Source organism: Pelodiscus sinensis, chromosome 2 (assembly GCF_049634645.1).
Source record: "Pelodiscus sinensis isolate JC-2024 chromosome 2, ASM4963464v1, whole genome shotgun sequence".
Taxonomy (NCBI): Eukaryota; Metazoa; Chordata; order Testudines; family Trionychidae; genus Pelodiscus; species Pelodiscus sinensis.
Window position 1 is genome coordinate 167,250,808 of NC_134712.1, and position 25,466 is coordinate 167,276,273.

General features: G+C 41.7%; 1 protein-coding gene and 1 long non-coding RNA gene across 6 annotated transcripts in view; one reads left to right on the forward strand and one right to left on the reverse strand.

The window, feature by feature from the left end:
* POU6F2 (POU class 6 homeobox 2) overlaps positions 1 to 25,466 on the reverse strand; it is a 399,971-nt gene that overhangs the window by 178,872 nt on the left and 195,633 nt on the right. The window lies entirely within an intron of this gene.
* On the forward strand, positions 14,227 to 17,760 carry LOC142826809 (uncharacterized). 3 transcript variants are annotated; one of them, XR_012901060.1, is made up of 3 exons: positions 14,227 to 14,357; positions 16,801 to 16,918; positions 17,419 to 17,760. It is a non-coding gene; the product is annotated as an uncharacterized LOC142826809 (long non-coding RNA). The 3 variants fall into 3 exon arrangements; XR_012901062.1 differs by having other exon boundaries at positions 16,801 to 16,908; XR_012901061.1 differs by lacking the exon at positions 17,419 to 17,760 and adding an exon at positions 17,223 to 17,357.

Consider the following 25,466-nt stretch of genomic DNA (forward strand, 5'->3'; position numbering starts at 1 on the left):
ATTAGAACAGACATGAGTTTTGTTTTTGTTTTCTTTTTGATGTAGAATGGGGAACAATTCAATTAAGTGCTATTGTGATGCTCTGATCAATGTTTTTGAGGCTTCTCATAATTCATTAGGAATGAATGAAATGATGACTATAAATAATAAAAAAGGGTAAAGTGAGAAGCAGTATGGTTACACCTATATGGGGATTATTAACAATTGAGAGGGACTTTCTGCCTCCCAGACGTAGGCAGGAGGGGACCATTTTAATGCAGCTCTACCTCTCCTTTATGGAATGGGATGAGACTCAGACACCACTACAACATTGTCCCTTTCCTCTTCCAGACTCTGTGTCATGCACTGTATTGGTCAGGAGTCCACACAGAAAGGAGTGGTGTTTTCTTAACTGCCTGGGGCTATTCTACCCAGAGCAGTTTGTATTTGCACAGTGGAACCCAACTTGGTGGCACTAGCCACTAAATTCTGCAAACAGCAGTTCCTAAATTCCCCAGCTGATGTATTAAGGGTATTTCACACTTAATACCCTTAATTCGCACCCATCAATCATCCCTCCCTTCACATGCAAACTTACATAGCTGTGTTGGAGCATACTTATTGATGTGAAATTAATTTCTAATTATTTTCAAGGAATTAAACACATTAAGTGAGGGTTCTTTCAAACACAGGCTGCGGAAAGAAGAGGGAGAGAACTCCTCAGACAAATCACATAGGTCTTTCCAAACATGCATCTGGAATAAAAATTAAAATTGTGGTCCACAAAAAACAAAGATGCACTGCCTGGAGAATATAGCATGCAACAATGGAACAAGTATCAGAGGGGTAGCCGTGTTAGTCTGAATCTGCAAAAGCGATGAGGAGTCCTGTGGCACCTTACAGACTAACTGAAGTGTAGGAGCATAAGCTTTCGTGGGCAAAGACCCACTTCGTCAGATGCATCTGACGAAGTGGGTCTTTGCCCACGAAAGCTTATGCTCCTACACTTCAGTTAGTCTGTAAGGTGCCACAGGACTCCTCATAACAATGGAACAATAATTGTATATATTTGCATGAATCTAGAAGAGGGGTTCTCTCACAAACCTCTTCTGACAACAAAAAATGACATGACTCCAGGAGTGGAGACCAACACCTGAGCCCACCTGAGATCTACTGTCTTGCTTCAGTCCCAAGCAGGGGACCTGTAACCTGAGCCCTGCTGTCTAGGGCTGAAATCTTTGGGGGTTCAGCTTTGGCCCCAGGTAGTCTTCTGGTGCTAGGAAGTCAAAGCCAGTCCTGGCGACCCTATTAAAATTTGGGGTCCCAAGCCAGAGTTTGAAAAGCATTAATCTAGAATGATTGCTTACTGGAATTCACTAGTGGCAAAACCAGAGCTGTGTTCTCAGGCCCACTGATGGAGGGGGAGCGAGGGAGAGGGCAAATAGGGCAACTGCCCCAGGGCCTGGTGAGTCAAAGGGACCTGGAGCCCCAAGTCCTTTAAATTGCTGCCAGAGTGCTGTGTGGTGCACTTTGGGCAGCTTTTAGGGTTGCCTGGAGATGCAGGGGGCACCGCACGGCATGCTCCAGGCAGTGGTGGGGGTGTAGAACGGGCTGGGTGGCACTGGCCTTTAAAGGACAAAAAAGGTTACGTGGCACACTGATTGCTACAAGCAGGTGGGCTGAATAATGTCTGCATAGACAGAGAGGGAAGGAAATTCAAAGAATTCTGGTGGAAGGGAAGCTGGCTCTTCATCTGTTTACTCTGAGAAGCAGGGAGAGACAGGCAGTACCTTCAGAATCAGAAGGTAGATAGCTGATTGATGCCTGAGAGGAACTAGTGAATGTGGAGCAACAGCGAAGCCCTACAGGAGGTGGCTGTCAAGCCTCAAGTATAACATCTCTGAACAAATGCTGGGGCTGACTTCTTCCTGCTGCAGAAAGAAAACAACAGAGAAATTGCAAGTTGGCAATATTCGTAGAGTGGGGGTGTTGTCACATAAATTCCAGTCTTGTCTGTCTTCACTTGCTGTCATGGAGGAAGGTAATGCAAACATCTGGCACAGTAGAGGAGTATGTGGAAGCGATGCAGATCACATAGCATACAGATGTCACAACATGCTGCACAGATGGCCAGGGAACACTTCATATGGTGTTAATGAAGTGAACTCTCCTGGGAAGTTAACTTTCTATATCATAAAACTTGTGCATAATTTTGTCTCGCTATTCATTTGCTTTGAGTTTCCTTAGTGACAAAAACAAAAAAGGATTGAGGAAAGGAAGTTTCCATGTAAAAATGTACTGAATCTTTATCATCATTTCTGTGTGGTCTGCGTCAAAGAGATTCATGGCGTGAAAAGGTACTCACCATTTGAGTACAATCAGGCTGGTAGAAGCGAGATGTTCAGATTCCACAGAGATGGAGGCCATGTGAGTACCTAGGCAGGCAGATAGATTTCACTGCCTCAGATAACTCTTTCTGGAAGGAATTAACATCACTCCATTCACAGTCTGATGTTAATCTTCATTAGCTTTCATTCCTTGCCAAGCAAGCAGAATAAAAGGAAAACATCCATGGAACAGAACATTCCCACAGGATAATGGTCTCTTATCACCAGACAAATGCTGAGGTGAAGATAAGGGACTTGTTTCCGACCCCATTTGCTCCACTACAACGTCATGACTTCAGTGCAGCAGTTTCTTATTTACACCAGTGTAAATCAGGGCAGGATTTGGCCTGATGAGGGCATCTGAAGTAAACTAGAGGCATACCTTTATTTTCAAATTGGAAAGCGGGTTCTACTGTGATATGATTTTAGCCTCATGGCTTTCCATCCAAAGGGTTAATAAATAAATAAATAAATAAATAAATAAATAAATAAATAAATAGCACTGCTAGATGTCATTGAATCATAATAAAAAACCAGTTGGCCTGGTTTGAAATGGCTAGGGATTTCCCCAGTAAAGAACCATCACTTGTTCAAAATGGCAATATTTTAAAACTTTAATAAAGAGAACTAAGAACAATAGCAATGATGATTATGATCTGACCATGCCCGAACCCTTACCTCCTGTTCACATTTCCAGAACCTTCATCCCTTGGTTAACTCTCCTCTTGACCACTAGGGCCATCCATTTGACCTGAACACCAACTTGTTCAGCACTATACAAGATACAAAGTCCCTTCCCTGAGGAGTTTGCAGTATAGGCGCCAAATTCTGCTCTCAGTTGCTCTTGTGTAAACTCATGTTAAGTCCTTTAGAATTATTATTTTTCTAGTGTTGAGAAAATTCCCAATCACTTTTTACTTGGCTTGATGGTAAAGTTTGAATCATGATATACACAATCTCAAAGCTGCTGCTCCTGGATTGTGGTTGTGACCTTGCCACTAGCTTCTTTGTGTAAGCACATGGGGACTAGAATCTGAGTCTGTGGAGCCTAGGACAGTGCCATTGGGAGGTTCTGCAGGGAGCAATGGGAAGAATAGGTGGTACAGGAAGTGCTGCTCAACGGAACCAGACTGAAAGTATATTGGGGCCCTCTGATTGGACAGCTATTTTGCTTAACCTTCAAAGCAGTTGTCTGGGCAACAACACAGATTTTGCATCTGCCGCAACTACTGATCTCTGCTCTCCAATCCCAGCCTGACCCTGACTCTAGCTCCTTGACTCTAGCCTAGTACTCCACTCTTATCTCCAGACTCTGGCCTGACTTTGTCCACAGTGCTTGTTTGAACCTCGCTCTACTGGTTCTACCAAACCCTGTACCATCCCGGATATGTGTACCTGAGCACAGTTGTGACCATTAGGTCAGCCCACCTGCTGCCCTGTCCGTTACACTTCACGTCCCTCCACTCAACCTTATCCACCACAAGATTTCTATCTTTATCTTTTAGGCCCTTTATGATTTAACCTTATCCTGACGGTCTTGTCTGTTATTCGACAGTATCAATTTATGCCTTCACTTTGCCAACAATAGCAGCTTTTGTCACCCACCTTTCTGCATCTCATTCAGAACCTCTCTGCTTTCTCCCAAGCTGCACCTTGTGAATGGGAAAAATTCCATGGAGACATCAACAACGCTACTATATAATCCTTCTTCAAATCCCTGTTTAAGATTTACCATCCCTTCAAAGCTTTCTTGGGTAGGAACGTGATGAGCTGAGATTTCTGTTTGATGCACCTTGTTCATCTTACATTGCTTTGTTCCTGAACATGTGTTTGTTAGTCTCACCCACTGCATCTTAACAAACCACAGCTGTGCATTCTTCAGGACAGGGACTGGCTTTGTAATGCACATCTACACAGTGCCCATGTAAGGCCAATAAGCAAAATTGAACCTGGGACCTCTAGAGCTTAGTGCATGAGCCTCTTCGGCATGAGCTAAAACAAGCTGGCTATTAGCTAAGGCTGTAGAGCAGACTCATTATTCTCTCTGTAAGTGGACTCAGTGCCACTAGATAGGAGAGTACACACACCCCCAGAAGGTGTGTGGATTACACCTAGCACATGGATTACTCATGGTGTCCCAAAGTACCATCATAATACAAATAAATAAAAGTTCCACCAATACACCAGTCAAGTGACCCAAACTGTTATCCTTTGTTTCTGTTGGAGTCCTTGATGTGCAAGGTGCTGTACAAATGCAAAGGAGAGCAAGGTGCCTGACCTGAAGAGCTCATACCCTGAAAAGGACAGATCAGATCAGAAAAACAGAGGGTATATCTACACTACCTCGCTAGTTCGAACTAGCGGGGTAATGTAGGCATACCGCAATTGCAAATGAAGCCTGGGATTTGAATTTCCCGGGCTTCATTTGCATAAGCCGGGCGCCGCCATTTTTAAATCCTGGCTGGTTCGAACCCCGTGCCACGCGGCTACATGCGGCACGAACTAGGTAGTTCGAACTAGGCTTCCTAGTACGAACTACCGTTACTCCTCATTGTATGAGGAAATTGTATGAGAAATTCAAATCCCGGGCTTCATTTGCAATTGCGGTATGCCTACATTACCCTCCTATTTCGAAATAGGAGGGTAGTGTAGACATACCCAGAGTGGGGAAAAGGCAAAAAGAAGCAAACAAGTAAATGGACTAGCCACTTACTGATAATTCAGATATAAAGGCACTCATTTACCTTGGAAATATTACACACACACACACACACACACACACACACACACACACACACACACACGTATAGACAACCTCAAATTAGTCTAAAGTCCTCCTGTCATGGATAGTTGTGGGTGTTCCCGTCCACTGAATCTCCAATGGTGTGTCTAGACTACATGGCTCCGTTGACAGAGCCATGTAGATTAGGCAGGACGGCAAAGGGAAATGAAGCGGCAATTTAAATAATCGCTGCTTCATTTAAATCAAAATGGCCACCACGCTGTGCAGATCAGCTGACTGTTGGCACAGTGCAGCAGTCTAGACAGGGATCTGCCAACCCCAGAACCCTTCGTCGGCAGATCCTTTATGCTTCGTGAAATGAGGCTTACAGGATCTGCCGACGAAGGGATCTAGGGCTGGTGGATCCCCGTCTAGACTGCCGCGTTGTGCCGACAATCAGCTGATCGGCACAGCGCGGTGGCCATTTTGATTTAAATGAAGTGGCGATTATTTAAATCACAGATTCATTTCCCTTTTTTGTGTAAACTAATCTACATGGCTCCGTCGATGGAGCCATGTAGTTTAGACGTACCCCAAGGGTGATACGAATAAGGAGAGGCCTAGCAAGCAAGGTGAGAAATGGCATGCTATGCATACTGAACAGTATGGAGGAGTTTTCACTGATCTTAGCGAGAAAAGCAGATATATGGCGTATTGAGGCTACACTATTGGAGGCGAGGAGGGGCTGGAGTCAATGCAGAGAGAGAAAAGAGCAGAAAACAGGAAGGGTCAGAATTAAATAGGGCCTCGAAGATAAGCATAAGAAATTCATTGGAGGAGGTGGCAGTATAGGTATTCAAAATAGGAAGGAAGATAAGGTCAGACTGCTGCCTAAGATAAGAGCAGTGACCAAGTTTTGTATGGACCAAATTGAGGTGTTAGGAAAGATAAGGCTGCAGTAATCAAGACAGAAGACAGCAAGGGACTGAACAAGAGTTTGAATTACTTGTAAGGATAGACAAAAAAGAAGAGATGCTTTGTAAGATGATGTGGCAACATCTGAATATGGTTTGGATGTGGAGGATAAGGGAGAGGGAAGTTAAAGACAGACTGTAGGCCTGAGAAAGGAAGGGAGAGGATGTTGGTGTTAGCAGTAACAGAATGGAGAGATCTTAGGTTTTTGCCATGTTAAATTTAAGGTGGCAGCTAGACATCCAAAAGATGATGCCAGAGAAGTAAGATGCAGAATTGGACAGACTGAGAGAAGTCAGGAGTGGATGGGTAAATTTATAAGATTTCAGCGCAGAGGCACTGGCTGAAGCCATGTGAGTCCATGAGAAATTAGCCTTATTTCCAGTTATACAGATCACTAATGATCAGGTAGCTAAACTATTTAAGGGTGTTTCATGACATCTTTGTAACTCAGGCATGCAAATGCTGTAACGACCATGAATCTATTTTGTAACAGCAAATACAGTGCAATACTGCCGATTAGTGGAGTACAACTGTTGATTTTTATACTCAACATCTTGTGTGTATATAATGTAAACGATACTAGGTATGAACTGAGTTTAGTCAGAAACATCCAATGAGGCAGTTTATCTATCAACACAGAAATATTCTGCTGACTACAGCACCAGATATAAATGGCACTAGTCATGAACATGGAGAGTTCTAACCTTTCAATACTTTCTAATCTGTTTACAATCTACATGTTCCACAATATTTTGTGCTTACACTGAGTGCACCTGATCACCATTTTTCACAGCTCCTCGATCACTCCCTGCTGTCTCCCCTTTCCTCCATACACACTCATTCACTCATTTCCCTTGAGATCTACAGGAAGAAAAGAATGTTTATTTGTCTCAATAACCACTGAAACTACTGGAAAAATAATACCCCAAATACATGGTATCACACCCTTTTTCATTTATACATGTGGTGCGAGCCCGTGGCTTGTTGACAAAGGTCTTAGGCTAAAATCAAGCCTTACAGTTTCATTCTCTTACATCGGGTTGTCCTTCTGGACATTGCATGACTTTGGAACCATGTTCTCACAATGTTCAAGAGCAATATCTTATAAAATTGTGCTCTTAAATTAAACATGCTTCCCTTTAAATAACGAAAATAAATATTGGATGAAAAAAGACCTGATTCTACTGAGTATTGCCTTACTATGGCAGCAGCCTCACTGAAATCAATGGGAAAGTAATATTACATAATAAGATACTACTCAACATAAATAACAGTGGCCAAACTGGGCCCTAATGCAGTATCAGCACATTTGGTGCCTAATGTAAAAAGTCCTCCCAAATCCGATGTGCTCATGTGGAATTAATATTTGCTTTAGAATACAGCCCAATGCACCACACAGACAATCACACCTGAGGATCATCTGAGCAGGAGTGGAAAAGACCTATTGGATTACTAAATCAATCACCCGGCAGGTACGGAATAGATTTTACACTGATACAACGTGTGCTTAGACAAAGAACTTCCGAGAGATGCTCTCAATTTCCACATTGGATCAACAGAGACATTTGGAGAGTTACACAAATTTCCAAGTAGCTCCACACAAAACCAATCAGCATATGGATAAATCAGTAGGTTTTGATGTTTATTTCTTATCTCCATACATAACTAGCATTTTGAACTCACATTTCAAGGTGGTGGCATCCGAGGGTATGTCTGCACTGGAACTGGAAGGGGCAATTTCTAGCTTGAACAGACATATGTGAACTAGTGCTGATCGAGCTAGCACACAAAAAACCAGAAGTGTAGCTGTAGTGACTAGCCACAGCAAGTATGATCCCAAATGAGACCTTCGGGGCATGTTTGGGTGGCTAGCTTTTACCTTTCAGGGCAGACATACCCCAACAAGTACAGCAGTCTAACCCGTCAATGTCTGCGGTTGGTGGGCTTTAACACAACAGTAGTTCAATCAGCTGGGTCAGGACCTATGAAATTCTCATTACCCACATTGGCTTTGCTGTTCCTTCCTGCACTGGGGAAGGGGCAGAGGACAGCAGAGAAGAATAGATGTGGCAGTTTTTAAAAGCTCGTTGCTACTGAAAATCAGAGCTTCACTAGGCTTGAAAGTGGTTTCTGAAAAAGGCAAGTTGCAGGGAAGTGAGAGCCAGCAATGGGCTGCTGCTACTAATTTCTTTGCATTTTCAGTTTGAGGAAGCAAGTGGTAGTTTGACCGCCTGTAGCTAAAGTGCTAGTTATTTAATGCTGCGTATCTCTCCAAAGATAGATTTTATTTTTTAAGTACCCGTTTGCAGAGAGAAAATTAAAGAAAAGATCTCATTCCCCCTTCCTCCCCTACTCTTCCTGTCTCTGGAATACTCACTCCATCTCTAAAAATATCACAACCATCTACAACCTCTTCATATCTTGCTTCCTCCAGTTCCTGGCTCTCATGGAGACCTGCATCCCTTTGTCTGACACTGGTTTAGTGGCCTCTCCTTCTCTCAAACTCTCTGCCCTAGTTCACACTATGGTGCGGATGTTGCACTTCTTTTCTTTTTCCTGCTTTTTCTAACATCTTCTTCCTTTCCCTTTCCACTTTTTCTACTCTTCTGAATAGCACTGCATCAACTTTTCTCTCCTCTTTCACACCAAGTTGATATCAGCTACCATCCATCAAACTCCTTCCCCACCAGCTTTCTGATTTTGACTCACAACTCATGACTCTCTACTGTCTTCTACTCCTCAGTTTCCCACACACAACCTCAGGCAGACACGTTTCTTGGACACAGCAGAGCTTTTCTATTCCTGAAAAGCTCTATACTCTAGGGCTACATCTAGACTGGCATGATTTTCCGCAAATGCTTTTAACGGAAAAGTTTTCCGTTAAAAGTATTTGGGGAAAAGAGCATCTAGATTGGCACGGGAGCTTTTCCGCAAAAGCACTTTTTGCAGAAAAGCATCTGTGCCAATCTAGACGTGCTTTTGTGCAAAAAAGCCCCGATTGCCATTTTCGCGATCGGGGCTTTTTTTCGCAAAACAAATCTGAGCTGTCTACACTGGCCCTTTTGCACAAAAGCTTTTGCCCGAATGGGAGCAGCATAGTATTTCCGCAAGGAAGCCCTGATTTCTTATATGAGATCGTCAGTGTTCTTGCGGAAATTCAAGCGGCCAGGGTAGACAGCTGTCAAGTTTTTCCGCAAAAGCAACTGCTTTTGCGGAAAAACTTGCTAGTCTAGACACAGCCTAGATGAACGCAGGGACTTCAGCTTCCATGTTGATGACCCAAAGTCTGACCTCTAATTTGTACACTTCCTTGCCTCTTCAGAACTTGAAGCACTGGTTCAACTCTTTTACTTGCCAAAAGAGGCATTCACTTGACTTGGTCTTCACCAAGCATCACACTATCTCTGGTCTTTTTTATTACCCACTCCCCCAACCCTGACCATCACCTGGTCTCTTTGGGTACGTCTACACTGCACGCTTATTTGAAATAAGCTATTCCGAAATAGTTATTCCGAAATAGCTTATTTTAAAATAGCACGTCTATTACACTGAATAAACTGAATACACTGAAGGGAAACCTCAAAATTAGTCTAAGGAAGGCTTCCCTAATGTAGATGTGCTATCTCAGTTTAGAGCCCCAGTTAGCACTGGGGAAGAATAACTTAGAATGTCCCTGGTAAGGGGGTATTTCTAAATAGCAGCAGTGGAGCGCCTTATTTCAAAATAGCTATTTCGGAATAGGCATCATTCCTCGTAGAATGAGGGGTACAGATTTTGGAGTAAGCTGTCCATTATTTCAAAATTATTTAAAAATAACGGAATGGTTGTGTAGACGCTCATGTTATTATTTTGAAATAAGGCTAGTTATCTCAAAATAATGATGCAGTGTAGATGCACCTTTTAAGTGTTGCATAACAACCCTACTCCTCATCATTCCAGCCTTTTGATGACTTCTGGTCCATCAGCAGTCTCAGGTGCATCTACATAGCAGGGCTTAACTTGAAATAAGCTACGCAAATTGAGCTACGTCAATTGCGTAGCTTATTTCAAAACAGCTTATTTTGAAATTGGGAAAGTCTACACAGCGCTTACTTTACAACAGAGCATACAACAAGGGTTACAGGAGTCGGAGTAATAAGTCCTCCGGCTTGACAGTATTTCGACATTATTTCTAAATACTGTGTAGACAGTGACTACGTTATTTCAAAATAATGTTGCTGTGTAGACATACCCTAACAGACTGTCTGTTTTCATATCTCTCGTCCCTTTCTTCCATTTATATGGCTGTTGATCCATCCTGTCCCCAGTCCTGACTCACTCCTGCTCTGATGCTGCAGAGCATCTGTGATGTAAACCCTGCTGGAGTAAAATAGGAGACCTTTGCCCTTTTTGACCTGAGTACAATGTCCACTAAGTTAACAGAAGGACTTTCATTGACTTCAGTGGACTGTGGACAAGAAAGCATGAGGACTGTTGTGAGGGTAAGAGTGCCAGTGGAATTCACCTTTTCATATGTGGAAGCAGCAGGGCCATGACAAGATGCAGGCAAGAGCACCCATTGGGACTGTGTCTTTGCACTACCTCTGAAAAGGAGCTGTGCATTAACAGAGCACTTTCATGTCTCCTACTGCCTTGTAAATTCTTTCCTGAACTTGCACTACTGGATATCTAGAATATCATCATGGAACACTTGTCTCCAAGGCTATGTCTAGACTGCAGGCTTCTTTCGAAAGAGGCTCTTTCGAAAGCATCTTTCGAAAGAGCCTCTTTCGAAAGATCGCGTCTAGACTGCAGGCGGATCTTTCGAAAGAGAAATCCGCTTTTTCGAAAGAGAGCACCCAGCGAGTCTGGATGCTCTCTTTCGAAGACGGCCTCTTTACATTGAAGAACGCCTTCTTTCGAAAGAGGAACTTTCGAAAGAAGGCGTTCTTCCTCGTGAAATGAGGTTTACCGCCATCGAAAGAAAAGCCGCGTTCTTTCGAAATAATTTCGAAAGAACGCAGCTTGAGTCTGGACGCAGGGGAAGTTTTTTCGGGAAAAGGCTACTTTTCCCGAAAAAACCCCTGAGTCTGGACACGGCCCAAGGGTGAATGAGGAAAGCATAGGGGAAAATTACAGTGGTCCTTTAATACTTGATTTGTTTTGTAAAGGAAATGTTTTACTCACTGTTATCTGTGCTTTTTTCAGCGATCTTCTCATATCTCTCCTGAGTATTCAAGCAGGGGGTCACCCTACATTTACTAACTATTACAGGGTAGGCAAGCAAAGGGAGGGAGAGATTGGTTGGTGATTAGAGGAAGGGACTCAGCAGCAGGACTCTTGGGTTCGATGGCTGGCTCTACCTCAGAGTACAATAACATGGGTAGAGTATCTACCTACCAAAGTTACTGTAAACCAATGTATGTAATGCACTTTAAGTTACTTGGACAAAATGCACTCTATAAGAGTAAAGTGTTATTGTTATTCAAAGGAGGGTTAATTTTTTGTGACCACATATATCTGTAATGGATATCTTTAAATCTGCAAACTCCCCTACAATAAAATCAACTGTTGTACTGATAACCCATAGGAGTCTTCCAAGTAAATATGTGAAAATATCATTAGCCACTCTTTAATCACACTACAATTATGATTTTGTATCACCTGGATGCAGGGTATTTATTGCATTGGTGTTTTATCAGTAGCTAGAGACATGCATGACAAGTGAGCATATTTTACCCTTTTAATGTGATAGGGTAGTGCCAAGTAGTCAAAAAATGGCATGATAAGGAAGCTGAGGTACACTCATCCTGAGAAAATGTAGTCTGAATTTTGGGCAGATCCCACAGTGTGCTTTGCACATCCCATGACTTGCTGAGCACAATCAATGGGAGCTGAAGGCTATATCTGGAAGCCTTCTTAAGGCTTGACGTGTCTCCTTTTATGCCATATGGACACTGTAGATTTTTTTTTCACTTTGCCTATCATACCTTCTTTGTTTTCCCGCAAGTACCATGGTGACATCTACATGGGGGGGGGGGGGGAGAGGAGGAAATCTTAGTGGCCATCCACATATAATAGACAAAAATACACACACACAGTCAAATAACAAAATCTGCAACTGAATACCAAATGAAACCTTCCTGTGTCAGAGTCTGAGTGCCATGATGACAGGGTAATTCAGAAATCATTTCAGGAAAGCCAAACCCCTACACTCGACTCAGGCTTCTCAAACTTATTTGCTGGAATTTAAAAAACCTATGACTTCTGATTTGATAGTAATAACAAAATCTCAAGCACCGCAAATATAATGACAGTTGCTGGTCATTTATGTAGCACAGCACTTTCTGAACACTAAATGTTGCTGAAGTGTTTCCTTCCTTACACTTGCTGATGTGTTTATTAATGAGGGCTCCAATTATTGTTTACATTTAAAATCCAGGAACATTTAGCTCCCGTGTGAAGTAGATGTTGTTCTATAATTTCTCTTCTTTCAAGTCATTCTAGGTATAGTACATAAATAAAGAGTACATCTGTATAGATGAAAATATTCTGGACTTTGGGTGATTTCTGGCTCCAGTTCCTATGATTCAAACACCACAGAGAAGCGGGAAATAAAGAACAACACACTCATATGCCCAAATTTATATCCAGAAGCTATAATAATAAAGTAAGTGCTGTTATATGGTGGCTAGCATGGTAGCATACCTCCTTCTTATAGTTTATGGAATCAGAATACTCAAATGAGGGCTATAGGACTCATGCTGCTTACAGTAATTCTTGTTTAACTCAAGAGGTAGGGGCTTGCCATTCTGCATTAGGAGATGCCGAATTCTCTCCCTGCCCTGTCCATGAAATTCTGAATGGTCACAGTGTGGTGTAGTGACACACATGAAGTCCTGTTCACACAGTAAATTGGTGGGAATAGAACACAGACGTCCTCATTCTCAAATCTGAGCTTTAACCATTGCATTTCAAATTGAAAAGAAATGCCTAGTTATATTTTATAAACAAACTCTCAAATTTTCCATAACAGGCCTTCATTCTAGATTTGAGTTTCATATTTAAGTTGCCCTCCTTTTTCAGGCTTGAAGTACCTTTTGTACGTTGAAAATGGTGTAACTTTTCCCAGTACAATGTATGAACATTCAAATACTTTCATACCGATTCAATTTGTATTCTCTTTCTCAACCCCAGCTGTTGTTTTCAATGTGCATTTGTGCACGGTTGTGTATTCAAGGGTCCCAAAGTTGGCAATACTAGCCATAGGTTGCTCATGGCTATGCTGAAACTGAAGTTTCTCAACTCAAAGCAAGCCGTCCATCAGTCATTTAGATTTAGAGACTGACTGAAGCTGCTGGCAAAATGTAATACCAGGCTGAAATCTGCACATGATTCGACACTCTAGTTCTGATGGAAGCCTTTTACACAAGCAAATCAACAATCTGTGAGACTATTTCTGGTCTTCTGCTATGACACCACCATCGAAGTGCTGGGGAGAAGGTACCCCAACCCCAAACACAAATAGACCAGTCAACAGGCCTCGGACAGCTTTGAAAAATGAGGTGTAGCTAACTTAAATGGAACCCACCAAGAACATCAATGCCTCAATGCCTTCATCAACTTAGCTTTCAAACAGGGTTATGAGATGTTTTGGGTAAATAAGGCTCAACTGATGGAAGCTGCGTAGACCAGAAATGACGACATTGCTGTCTATAAAGAACTGTGCAACTTAAAAGCTGGTCCATGGAACAAATCCTTCTTTGTCAAAGAAGAAAGTGGTAACATACTGAATACTGAGGCTGAAAGGTAAACCATGTGGACAGAAGATTTTCAGGACTTCATTAACCACCCCATCAGAGCTACTGACACACAGCTCTAGGAAGATGCAAAGAGCCTGGTGACCGCCCCTAGAAGAGGATGCCTGTTTTAAGGAGAGTCAAAATACAGCCTATAATCTCAGTATCTATGCTATAGTTGCCAAGCTAATGAAGCATAGTGGGGATTCCACTTGAAGCAACTACCCCATATTATCAACAAAGTATGGATTCATGAGAAACCATCCAGTGACTGCCACTATGGGATTATTCTCCCATCTCGGAAAAGGAAAGGCAAATGGTCTGGTGTGTTCCAATCACTGTGACATCACTTTGCTCTCCATTCCATGCTGGTTCTTCTTGAGCAGTTTGAGCCTGCTGCAAGCAATCTACCACATCTACAGCAAGCTGAGTTTATGGCTGGCTGATCCACCACTGAGCAGACTGTTATCATTAGGCAAATTAATGACAAAGCCCAAGAGTTTTAGTGCAAGACAGGTGATGTGTACAAAGCCTTTACTGGTTTAAAAGCTGATTCTGACCCCATCAATCATTCATCACTTTAGCTCTGCTTGCAAGCTGCTCATGAGCCTGGTTTATAAAGCCTCTGAACCTGGGACACTGAGATGTGCATGCACCAGATTTGGATACTTTCAACATGAAACAGCATCTATGTACTGATGGCATAAAGTAGTTTCATGATGTTACAAATGAACATGTTGGGTTTCAGACCAACCAGCCTACAACATCTTCCCAAGTGACTCAATATCCACTCACATGGCTCGGCTATCTGCTCTGTGTGCCAGAGTCCACATGTGCGCACCAGTTTTCTGACTTTTGTTGGATCAAATAAGGGAGAAGGTATCATGTCTCATACATGCAAGTGGGATGTCATGGCTTCCTCAGACTTAATATAGAGCAGGTCACAACAATGGCAGGAGTCTGAGCTCTTTGGAAATGGCTTAGGCAAAGTGTGCAATCCATGCTCTATGGCAGTGTTTCTCACCCAGTGGTACAAGTACCCTTACGGGTACTTGAGAGAAGTCTGGGGGATACATCAACACAACTGAAATTTGGAGAAAACTGAATTTTTTCAGCGCTTTATTATTTTTGAAATTTTTAGAAAAACATTTTGTCTGAAAACTGTAGGTACTGTGGGTACTTACAATTTTTTTAAAGGGGTACTTTATAAAAAAAAGGTTGAGAAACACTGCTCTATGAAATGAACGAATGGTGCACTTGAGCAAATCTCTTCACTTTAGGCCTTTCCAGATCCTCTAAATCTTTGCAAACTTTCCTGGTAAGAATGAGGAACCAACTTACATGTTATACTATCTATGGATGAAAACTCCCTAGATTTCACTAGTTATGATGGCAAATCCTGATCAGGATTTCAATGGAAGATCTCCAAATAAAAGCCACTGTTTTGAAGGAAACTACATTTTCCTTGAAATTTGAGTTTGGTATTCTTCTCCATCTAAACACATAAGCTGTGTTGCTATCCACTGTTAAATAGCAATGTGCCACACCAGAAATGGATACATTTGAATGGTAGACAAAGTGACTCATGTTCAGTTTTAAAACCCTGCAATATGAGAGGCACTGTATAAATGTAAACTGCACTTCCCATAGTCTAATATTTTAGATCCATGTTGTACTTAGCGTAAATACTGCTCAACCTAAATCATCATTTTACATTCAACATTTCAAATGTAACATTTTGATAAGATGTAAATTATTTTATGCTGGACATAAAAAAAAGCAGCTGGCAGTAAATTATTGTAATGATGGTCTGAAGAAGCTTTGAAATCAACATGCAAATAGTTATGGTAGTTAGGAAGACATGCCCTAGTGCTCTAAAAACAGAAAACAAGACCGAGACATTTTTTTCAGTAGACCTTGTTATGCAACACCCTCCCCCGCAATCCTAATGAGTCTCCCTACATGCAGGCAGTGCCATTTAGGTGTTTCTACAAAGCATACTCCACTTGGAGAAGGGGAGCTTAAAAAGACAAAGCTGGCAACAGAGCAGGAGGGAAGTTTGTCCCCAAGAGGAGAGGCTGCTACAGACACCTAGGGAGCCCAATGGCCAGGAGAGCCCAGTTCAAAGCAGTGACTAGCCATCCCTTTTCTTTACACCTGTTTACAGCTGACAAACAGTCAGCCCCAAGAGGTGCTCTGGATGTCTGCTCTCTGCCAGCACCTGTAGCTGGCTCTGAGGAGCAGTACCAGGAACTAGAGGTAATTGGGCTGAGAAAGGACTCAGACAGTGAGCACCATGCCTGCAGAGAACAGTGAGCTTGCTCAGAGGTGGGGCTTCTGGAGGGAACCCAGGAGCAAAGGACACAAAGAGATAATGGCTGACCTTGGGCCGAGGGGCATCAGACGACAAAACTTGTTTTTGTTTGTAATTTTTCCTTCTAATTTAAACTTTCCTAAATGCTGGAGGTTTTATGTTGTAAGGTTTTTTTAACATGGTTTTATCTGAGTTAAATTACAAGCAATATGTAGAGGAACACAAGCAAAGCAGGAAATACTAACACTAGGATATTTCAAGCCTATGATTTATTTTGCAATGTAATTCAATTATTAAAAACAGACAGCATTTTTATATCTTTTAATTTTGTTATATACTAAGTCACAAAAGCCAGATATTTCTATTAGTGTTTGATAGCATGTGATAACTGAAGCTATAAAAAAATTAAGGGCGCTTAGATTTTTTAGTATAAAATGATGATTAATTTTTATTAGGATGATATATTTATATATTATCAACTGACAATTTATTTGTAGATTTTTTTTCTCCCCCCTGCAAGTTTAGTAGTTTCCTTTGGTGTGGAATGCAGAATTGTATATGAGATATTTGAGTGTCTAAAACGATGTATGATAAATGAAGTAGCATGCTACTTATACGCTTATCATGTTCTCTGACTAGCAACAGGTTCAGCAAAGGGCACAGCCAGTAAATGAAATTTTCCACCAGGACAATATATCATCACAAGAAATGTATGCGCTGGAAACTTACAAGCGTGCTGGAGATGCGGACAAGGTGTGAAATGGTAAAAAATGAAAAGCAGAAACAGCATATAGTAAATTTCAAATTCAGCTGTATTTCCATATTGGCTGAGCCTGGTGCTTTAACTGTTTAATGTCATGCAGTTCAAAAAAATAACACACACACATACAGACTGGTCAAGTTTAATGCTGGGATACGATTCTTTCACTAAAGAACTGGTAAATTCTTTTACCAGAGTGCAATAAAGCAACAACAAACAAAATCACCAGAATTGTTTTAAAATACTCCTTTCAAATCCAAAAGAGAGAGCATTTTTTAAAATGCATATTTCTTTCTCCCAATTACAGGCTGACAATTTGCTTAAGGAAACCATTTCCATAACTTTTCAACACTCTGAGGACTTCACCCATTTAAAAAAAAAAAAAAAAAGCACATCTGTATACTTCCCAGTGGAATTCAGCTCACCTACAAAACATGTTTAATAAAAGACATTTCTGGCATGTTACCACTGAATTCTGACATACTCTGTTTTCTTATGACTAGGTACAGCAAAGGAGGAGCCTCTCAATATCTTTGGCTTAGCTGAAATTCCTGTAGAAAATACTCTGAGTGAGTCTGTTCTCATGAGATTTCCTGACTAAAGAGAGTTAGGTGAACTTTGGACAAGCTGCTGAAGTTTTGGATACTTATCTGAATGAAATCTTCTAACCTTCTTGAGACTTACCCACTGCGGCACTGTGCAAATTTATGTATGTGCCCTACATAGCAGGGTGAAAATGACTTGCAATTAAATAACAGTTTGCCTCTGGCAGTAGCCATACTCAAGTGCTTTACAAATTGATTTACAAACTGAGGGGCAAGTCTTGCTCCCGCTTCCATTCCCACAGGCTCAGAATGCCCAATAGGCAGCAGAGCTGATGCAGTTCCATTGTGTGGGCACTCCAAAGGTTACCTTATATGACCATTATTATTCACCAGTAACATTGAATCATGATCAGAGTCAGGGCATAGATGGCAGTAATCCCTCATTACGCCATTACTGACAAAACTAAAATAACCAGTCCCTATCCAATCTGCACCCTCCCCACTTCATTTGAACAAATTAGAAATAAACCATATTAACAACTCTAAGGTACACTTAGCACTTCTGTTCATCTCACCTCTATCTTTTCTTTTCTTTTGATGGTGCTCTTGTTCCTGTAGGAAAAATTCCTTTCCTGTGATGCCTACTAAAAGCAACAATTAGGCAGCTAATGCACTGATACCACTGCCTATTATGCTGACCAACATTGTCTCCTTGTTTCCATATATTTCCTCACCCAAGTTGTTTGTTTCTTGTTTTATATTTAGATTACAAACTCTTTGGGGGTCTTTTTATGCTGTTTGTACAGTGAGTGCTCAGTATACTGGGATTATGGTCCATGAGAGGGACCCTTAGGCACTATGATGAGAAATAAATAATAATAAATTATTGCACAAGCAAGAATGCACAATTCTTGCACAAGCAATCCAAAGATGTGCATGAACTTGCAACAAAGAAAAATGCTTTGCTCATGATAAGCCTGAAGTTGCTCCAGTTCTGGGTATAGTAAAACCTGAAATATTAGCTGTTTAAGAGCCTTCATAAGGAAAACATTGGTGAGACTTACCCATACATTTAAATCGCAAAACAGGGGCAGACCACTTGGACTCTCAAGCTTATGAGGAGAATTATTTTGCTTCACATTCAATGGGTTCTCTGCTATACTTTAGTCTTCTGTATGAATTTAGCCGTGATCTTTTCCCTCTCTCAATGAAATCCTGGCCCCACTGAAGTCAAAAGGAATTTTGCTGCTGACTTCAAAACATCCTGGATTTCACCATCTCTTATGATTTAGCCTTCACCTTTCCCTCTTCCTGATTTTTAACTTTATGCTTAGCCTTACCTTTGTTTTTGCCTGGGTCCTTTTCTTTCCTTTCCTTGACTCTAGACTGAATCATTTTCCTTTTCTTCTTTTTCATTATTTTCTTTACCTTTCCATATCGTCTACCTCTGAGTAGTTAAAGATTTTCCTGACCAGACAGCCCACCTTCTTCCTTATCATCGGATCTATCACTGATGGATCAAATTTTGAACAGCTACCAGTGGGTTTGTCTTTGATATAAATCTGAGCAGAACTTGGGTCATTATCTCTAATGCTCCAGTTGGGGCCTTGCTCGTGAACAATGTATGGCCCGAGTCTGTGGAAAAAAAGTTCCTGCTTCTTGACTTCAGCATTCTGCAAACTCTCCAGCGAGATGAATCCTTTTGAACTTAGGAGTAGGACCAAAATGTTTGTTGTTAGCCTCCATTGGGTCTCTCACTAATGAAACACCTGCTTTTATACCTTCTACAAGTTTCATGGTCTCTGAGTATTTCAGATCAGAAGATTCAGTCTGACTGGCTGGTGTGAAAGTTCTGTAGCTGACAAGCTGTGCTTTAAGACTGAATTTGCTATTGAGCGATGATTGTTGTTGTCCATAAGGAGTGCCTCACTAGGATGTGGTGGCCAAACAAATAGAAGTTCATTCTCAGCATTGACACGAACTGACATAGCCTTTCTATAGGCATTTTTACCTACATGTCTCTTTTTGATGGTTCTTTGGATCATTGTCCTCATTCCCATGATCTGACATTGCAGTTTCTACAGCAGACAATTCCACAGTTGTTCACTCTTTTCCCAACATAATCTTTCCCTAGTGCTTTTTCGCTGTACATCATCTCCTGGGAGCAGTCGCACCAGTGCCAAATATACACATAAATTAACCTCTAGATTTCCCTGTTTATCCATCCCAGGAATGCATTAGCTTTTTCGATCACAGCCTCATATTGGGAGCTCATGTTCAGCTAATTCTGTACTATGACCCGCCGATCTTTTTTCAGAGTCATTACTTCCCAGCATGAGGTCCTCCGTCATGAAAGCATGGCCTGCATTCTTTGTTCCTAGATGTATACATTTATATTTAGCCATATCAAAATACAAATTGTGCCTCGTTTATCAAGTGATCCAGATAGCTCAGAATCTCTGACCTGCCCTCTTGTGTCATCTGCAGATTTTATCAGTGGTGGTTTTATTGTTTTGTTTTCTTCCACATGGGATTTTATGTTTTCTTTCTCAAGATTCGGGTTTGGAGGAGCCTCTGGCCCAGGACAAGTGGGGGCCCCCCTTCCATCTGTAGCCCCCTCCACGTGCCAGCCAGGGAATGGAGTCAAAGCATGAGGCTTGCCCCATTCTGCCAGTCTGATGCTCCAGCCGGGGAGCATGGTCAGAGCATAGGGGCTTGCCCACTTAGGGCATGTCTCCACCCTTGTTGGCAGGGGCCATATGGCACAGGCCCTATTGGCCCAGTGGCTAATCCACTACTGTTCTGCAAGGTCACTAATAACCCAATAGATTAAAATGGTATATTTCCCAGAAATTCTTATGTAAATATAACATATAATCAACATTAATTTTAAATCTTTTGAATAATTTGGCTTTTGTCCCCAATTCCAAAAATATGGATCTATTTTTTCTGTATTTGTTTATATTTTAGATTTTTCTTCCCCCAAATGAGTTGGTCTTGACAAAAAAATGTTGATATTTACTCCTAAGTCTCTGTGGTGCCACTACAATTCAGTAGCAGCAGAGATTAAAAACAGAGGCCTGCACTTCTAGATCATGCACTGCTGCCTTTTTTTCCTCTTAGAGGTTAAAAAACAACAAACACACCAGAAAGCGAATCTAATTATTTACACAATAAGTTCTGTAAGGCAGACCCTGCAGAGCACAAATGAGCCAATTGTAGTACAGACTTCACTGAATTTACCCTGTAGGCACTAAAGGTTATTCAAATACCCCTTTTAAAAATCTGTCATAACTGTAATAGATTTCTCCATCAGTGGCTTTGCTTCCCTCACCAGATGGAGATGGCTCCACTAGGCCAGCTGGAGAATAAGCAGCAGCATGTGCTTAGAGGGGAGCCAGATTTATGGAGTCAATTTTTTTGTTTTTTAAGGTGCTGTCCATGGGAAAGGGAGCTAGCTTTCTAGTCTCACCTAACTGCTTGGAGAGGATGTCATCTGACATTGTTAAAATCTTTTTTAAACAAATAAACATTTTTCTGGCCATGGAGGACACCTGCTCTTCCTCCATCCCACCAGATCAGAGCAGTGTCCTAATATTCTGATCTCCACTAAACTACATCACAGTTTGGGAAACTGAAGGGCATGCAGTTCTCTTCACATTTCCCCTCTCCCATTTCGTCTTGCTGGAGTTCATTCTTCAAGCCATACAACTATTGATTTTAATGATACCAGGACTGTGCATCCCATACAACTGTCTTTAGAAGAAGGTTAAATTAGATGTAATGAATCTTTGGAAATTATAGGACTTAGATAGATGACATCTTTTTTTTCTGCAGTACATCTTTATTTTGGTGAGACTGGAAGGGCAGAAAAATCAAGAGACTCAGGCCTAGCATTCTCTGTAAAACAAAACTTTCTAGTCCTTTACTTCCAACGCCTACAAAATGTTGAAGATGAAGATAAAGGTTTTAATTAACTCCAGCAGAAATAGATTCCACTTAACTAGGGGCAGGAAGAAACATAATGGAAAAACTGGCTTTCTTGGTTTATTTAAAGCACAGACTCAAAATAAAACCCTCTTTTTTGCCAGTGCTATCTGTCTGAGGTTACATATACTTAAGATTAACTTTACAAATCAGGAACTTTATGATGAAATGGATCTCTTCATTCGAATATCCCCAACCACTCCTCAGTACTTTGTGGGCTGTAGAGATGATATCTGATCATTCAGTGATGTACTTGTGGTTAGTAAAAATGGGGACCCTAAAGATCATCAGAGCCTAAGTCTCCTCCCAGGGGCCTTTTTACCCTGCTGACACACACTGCAAATCTACCAAAAATACACTCTCCAGAACAGCAATCATTAACTCATACATAGACACCGGAGAAAGGGTCTTGGGTTAGCAGCTATTAATTAGGATAATTATTCCCAGGGCTACAATTACAAACCGCAGGATCCACTTAACATCTATTCTCAGATCTTGTCTTTCTGGAATGCTAATGTTTCTAAAAGGCTCATTTACCACCATTTACTGATTGCATTCACTATGGTATATTGTTTCAGATGGACAGGACGGAAAGCCAATACCTAATATTGACCTTAACAGTATCCTGTGATTAGGAAGGCTGCTCCCACCATCATTAGCCACACAATGTTACTGAAAGGCATACACTGTTTGTGATAGGTTTGTGATATTTCTCCCTTTCACATATGCTTACAAAATGAATACACTGGAGAAGTAGCAGGGTGTATTTGAAACCTATTTCCATCAATAATGCATTGGCACTAGTGACTGGAATGCTACTATCTGGTGGTTAAGAACATTTTAGTTGAGGCTGATAAGTACACAGTGGATTTGCAAACTAGATTCTCCAGTGTACATTTACAAAAGAAAGAAAGCAGAGAAAAGTTGCAATTATGCAAGTCAGAGCTTGTTTGGCAAAGGCTCAAGCCTATACAATGTTGAGTAACCTCAACTCCCAGCCACATTTGGAAGAAATATCAGTGCTCTGTACTACCTGAGTCAGGCTCTGAAATGTCCTAAAGAGAGACAAAAATATACACTGAAATACAATGTAGTTATGCTTCATAAAGGTTCTAGACCTTCCATCTTGGCACAGGGAAGAGCATGTATTCTATTTTTGACAAAAGTTTGATAGGATAGGCAACCATTCTGCCTTTCAGCAGAAGCTAGGAATAATTTCTTTTCAGACATATCTGATTAATGCCAAGAATAGAATTTTCACTTGTCCTTAAAGAGTTAAGTCTCCAGGGCTGTGTCTAGACTACAATGGTATATCAGAAAAAGGAACGCAAAATGTGCTCCACAATTTGATTACCTTTTTCCAATAGCTTTTTCGGAAGAGGCTTTTCCAAAATTTAGCCTGTCTCCTCTTTCAGAAGAGCCCTTCTTCCTCATGGAAGGAGGAAGATAAGGCTTCTGAAACAGCATGTCTGCTCTTCCACGAAAAAAAGCGGAAGAGCAGGGGCATTCCCTGGACAGCAGTTTTCAGGGATACCTCAGTGTGATGGGGCAGGCAGCAAGGCAGCGCCTCCCCGCACTAGAGGCAGCCCCAGACCGTGGGTTGGCGGTTGGGAGGAGGGTCCGTGTGGCGGCAGGCAGGCGGTAGATAGCTGCGGGGCCGGCAGGGGCGTGCCAGAGGCAGCCGACGGCACTGTGATCGCGGACTGCCAGGCAAATGCGACGTGGCCGGATGGCGCCGCTGGTGATGTCACACGCGAGTCCCGGAGGGGCGGGGCCGGGCGGGAAGCGTGGGGGCGGGGCCGGAAATAGACGCCGAGGCGGGCAGTTCAAAAGGGGCAAGGAGCCCTGACAAAGAGGGTGGCGAGCTGGAGCAAGGCGGCGCACACCCCAGGAAGAGAGGGACGATACGCCTGGCTCCACACTGGGAGCCATAGGAATCGTCGGGGAAGAAGTGGCCCAGGGCAGGGCCATGGAACCCATGAGTGGAGGGTTTAGTGGCTACAGCCCCCTCCACTGAGTAGGGACAAGGGTCCCTGCCTTAGGGCCCTGGGACGGGGCTCGGAAAGAGGGAGGGCCCGAGCCCCCTTCCCCGACTCTGGGGGCCCATTTGCACCGAACCCCTAGGGGCTCTTGCGAACGCAAACATGGTCCGGAGTAGGACCGGTCAGAAGGAACTACATATAGGTACCTAAAGCCGTAGACATTTTTCGGCCCGTACGGGGGAGTTGGGGACAATTTGGGGGAATTGGTGACACTCCGGTAAAACCCTGTAGTCTAGATGTAGCCCAGGCTGAGGAATTAATGCCCCTTTCCAGTAAAGCAGTTAAGTGCATAACTTGTATGGGTCTTAAGAACATGGTGCAATGCACTGCTGAATCAAAACCTAACACTTTAAACACTTGCAGTTCCTAAGCATGGAAAATCAGAACCCAAAAACCATTTGTCAGACATGGAGACCACAGAGAGAGGGGAAAATTCACAGGGGACAGCATTGAAACCGAACACCACAATTTCTTTTCCAGTCCTAATCAGTTTATGACACTGAAACAGGAAGGAAACTTTCCCCTCTAATAAAGAGAAGGAAGCGGTGCGAGCATGGCATCCCATTAGGATGACATGCTCCTCTTCATTCTCCAAGAAGCTGTCAGCAAGAGCAAAAATGGATGTCAGACACTTAACATCAGGGTTCAAAGATGGGGAAGAAAACATACAAACAGCAGGATACATTTTCAGGAGAAACTTTAATTCTGTCCCCTATTACTGCACTGATGAGCAATAAATTAAAATGGAAAACACAAACCCTGGTATAGAGGGCAAAAGCTACACTGGCAGCGCTTGCTACTTTAGTGTACATTTTACAGGCGCTTTCCTGGACATTGCCTCAACTATGCAGAAGTAAGTGGAAGCAGCAGTGTTGCTTTTAAATGTGCTGTTAGATTGTATTTGTGAGCATTTGATGTTCTTCTTTAATAACCTCAAGTAAAAGGCTGAATGAATTCAACAACAGTAGCTGAAAAAAGTGCAATGAGTCATATTATAGGAAAATGGAGAAAAGGATACAGGACTCTCCACTGAACACAATCCTATATTGTAGGCAATCTGTGATAACACCCTTTTCATTTCAGTTCAGTCCCATAAAATTACCACTAACATTACAACTCATGCAGAACACAGATAAATGTAAAAATGTCACAGAATTCTTCCAGATGGGACTTTTAGTTCCACTAGATCACCATCTACTTTTTTACTTGTCTAATATTTCATTACAACCTTCCATAAGTTAATTTTCTTTCCACTGACCATGTAAATCACAAATCAATTTTCATTTAAAATGCCTGACTACAGATTGCTCCTGAAAGCTCAAAGCACATGCTTCAGTGAATTCTCCAACATTCTTAATGCACATTAGAAAAATGTTGTGCATTTAAAAAAAAAATCTTTTTAAAGGAATTAATTTTACATTAAAGTCTGGCATAAGATCTGAGTGGTCCTATTTTTTCCTCTTTAAAAAAGGCAGGTGTATTTTTGAAGCATGGTTTTATGCATAAATAACTGTCATGACAAAATTAACAAAATGTGTGATCTTAAGCCACAGTTGAGGCAAAGCCATAAATTGCTCTAAATTCACAGAAAGTATATGTGACAGTTTAACTCTAAACTGTGTTTCAATCGCGTACTGTATTATGGAATAAAACAAAATCTAAGTTGAATGACTGGTTATTTTTTAAATGAATCATTTCTGGTTTAGAATTGCAAACAGGCCTGGCACAAATGAAATGTAGGACCAAATCTTGCAATCAGTTATTCCAAAGTCAATGGGACTTGTATGAGGCAAGCTGGATTTGGCCCTTTAAAAATAAACCTACAAGAAATACTTTTTTAGAACTATCCAGGGAGTCTTTTGAAAATAGTAGTCTGTGAAATTTTATTTACTTGTTTTCATTTAAGTAATAACACTCCATTCCTCCCAGTGCTTGTGCATGTGTTTAACTTTGCACATATAAAAACTCTACTGACTT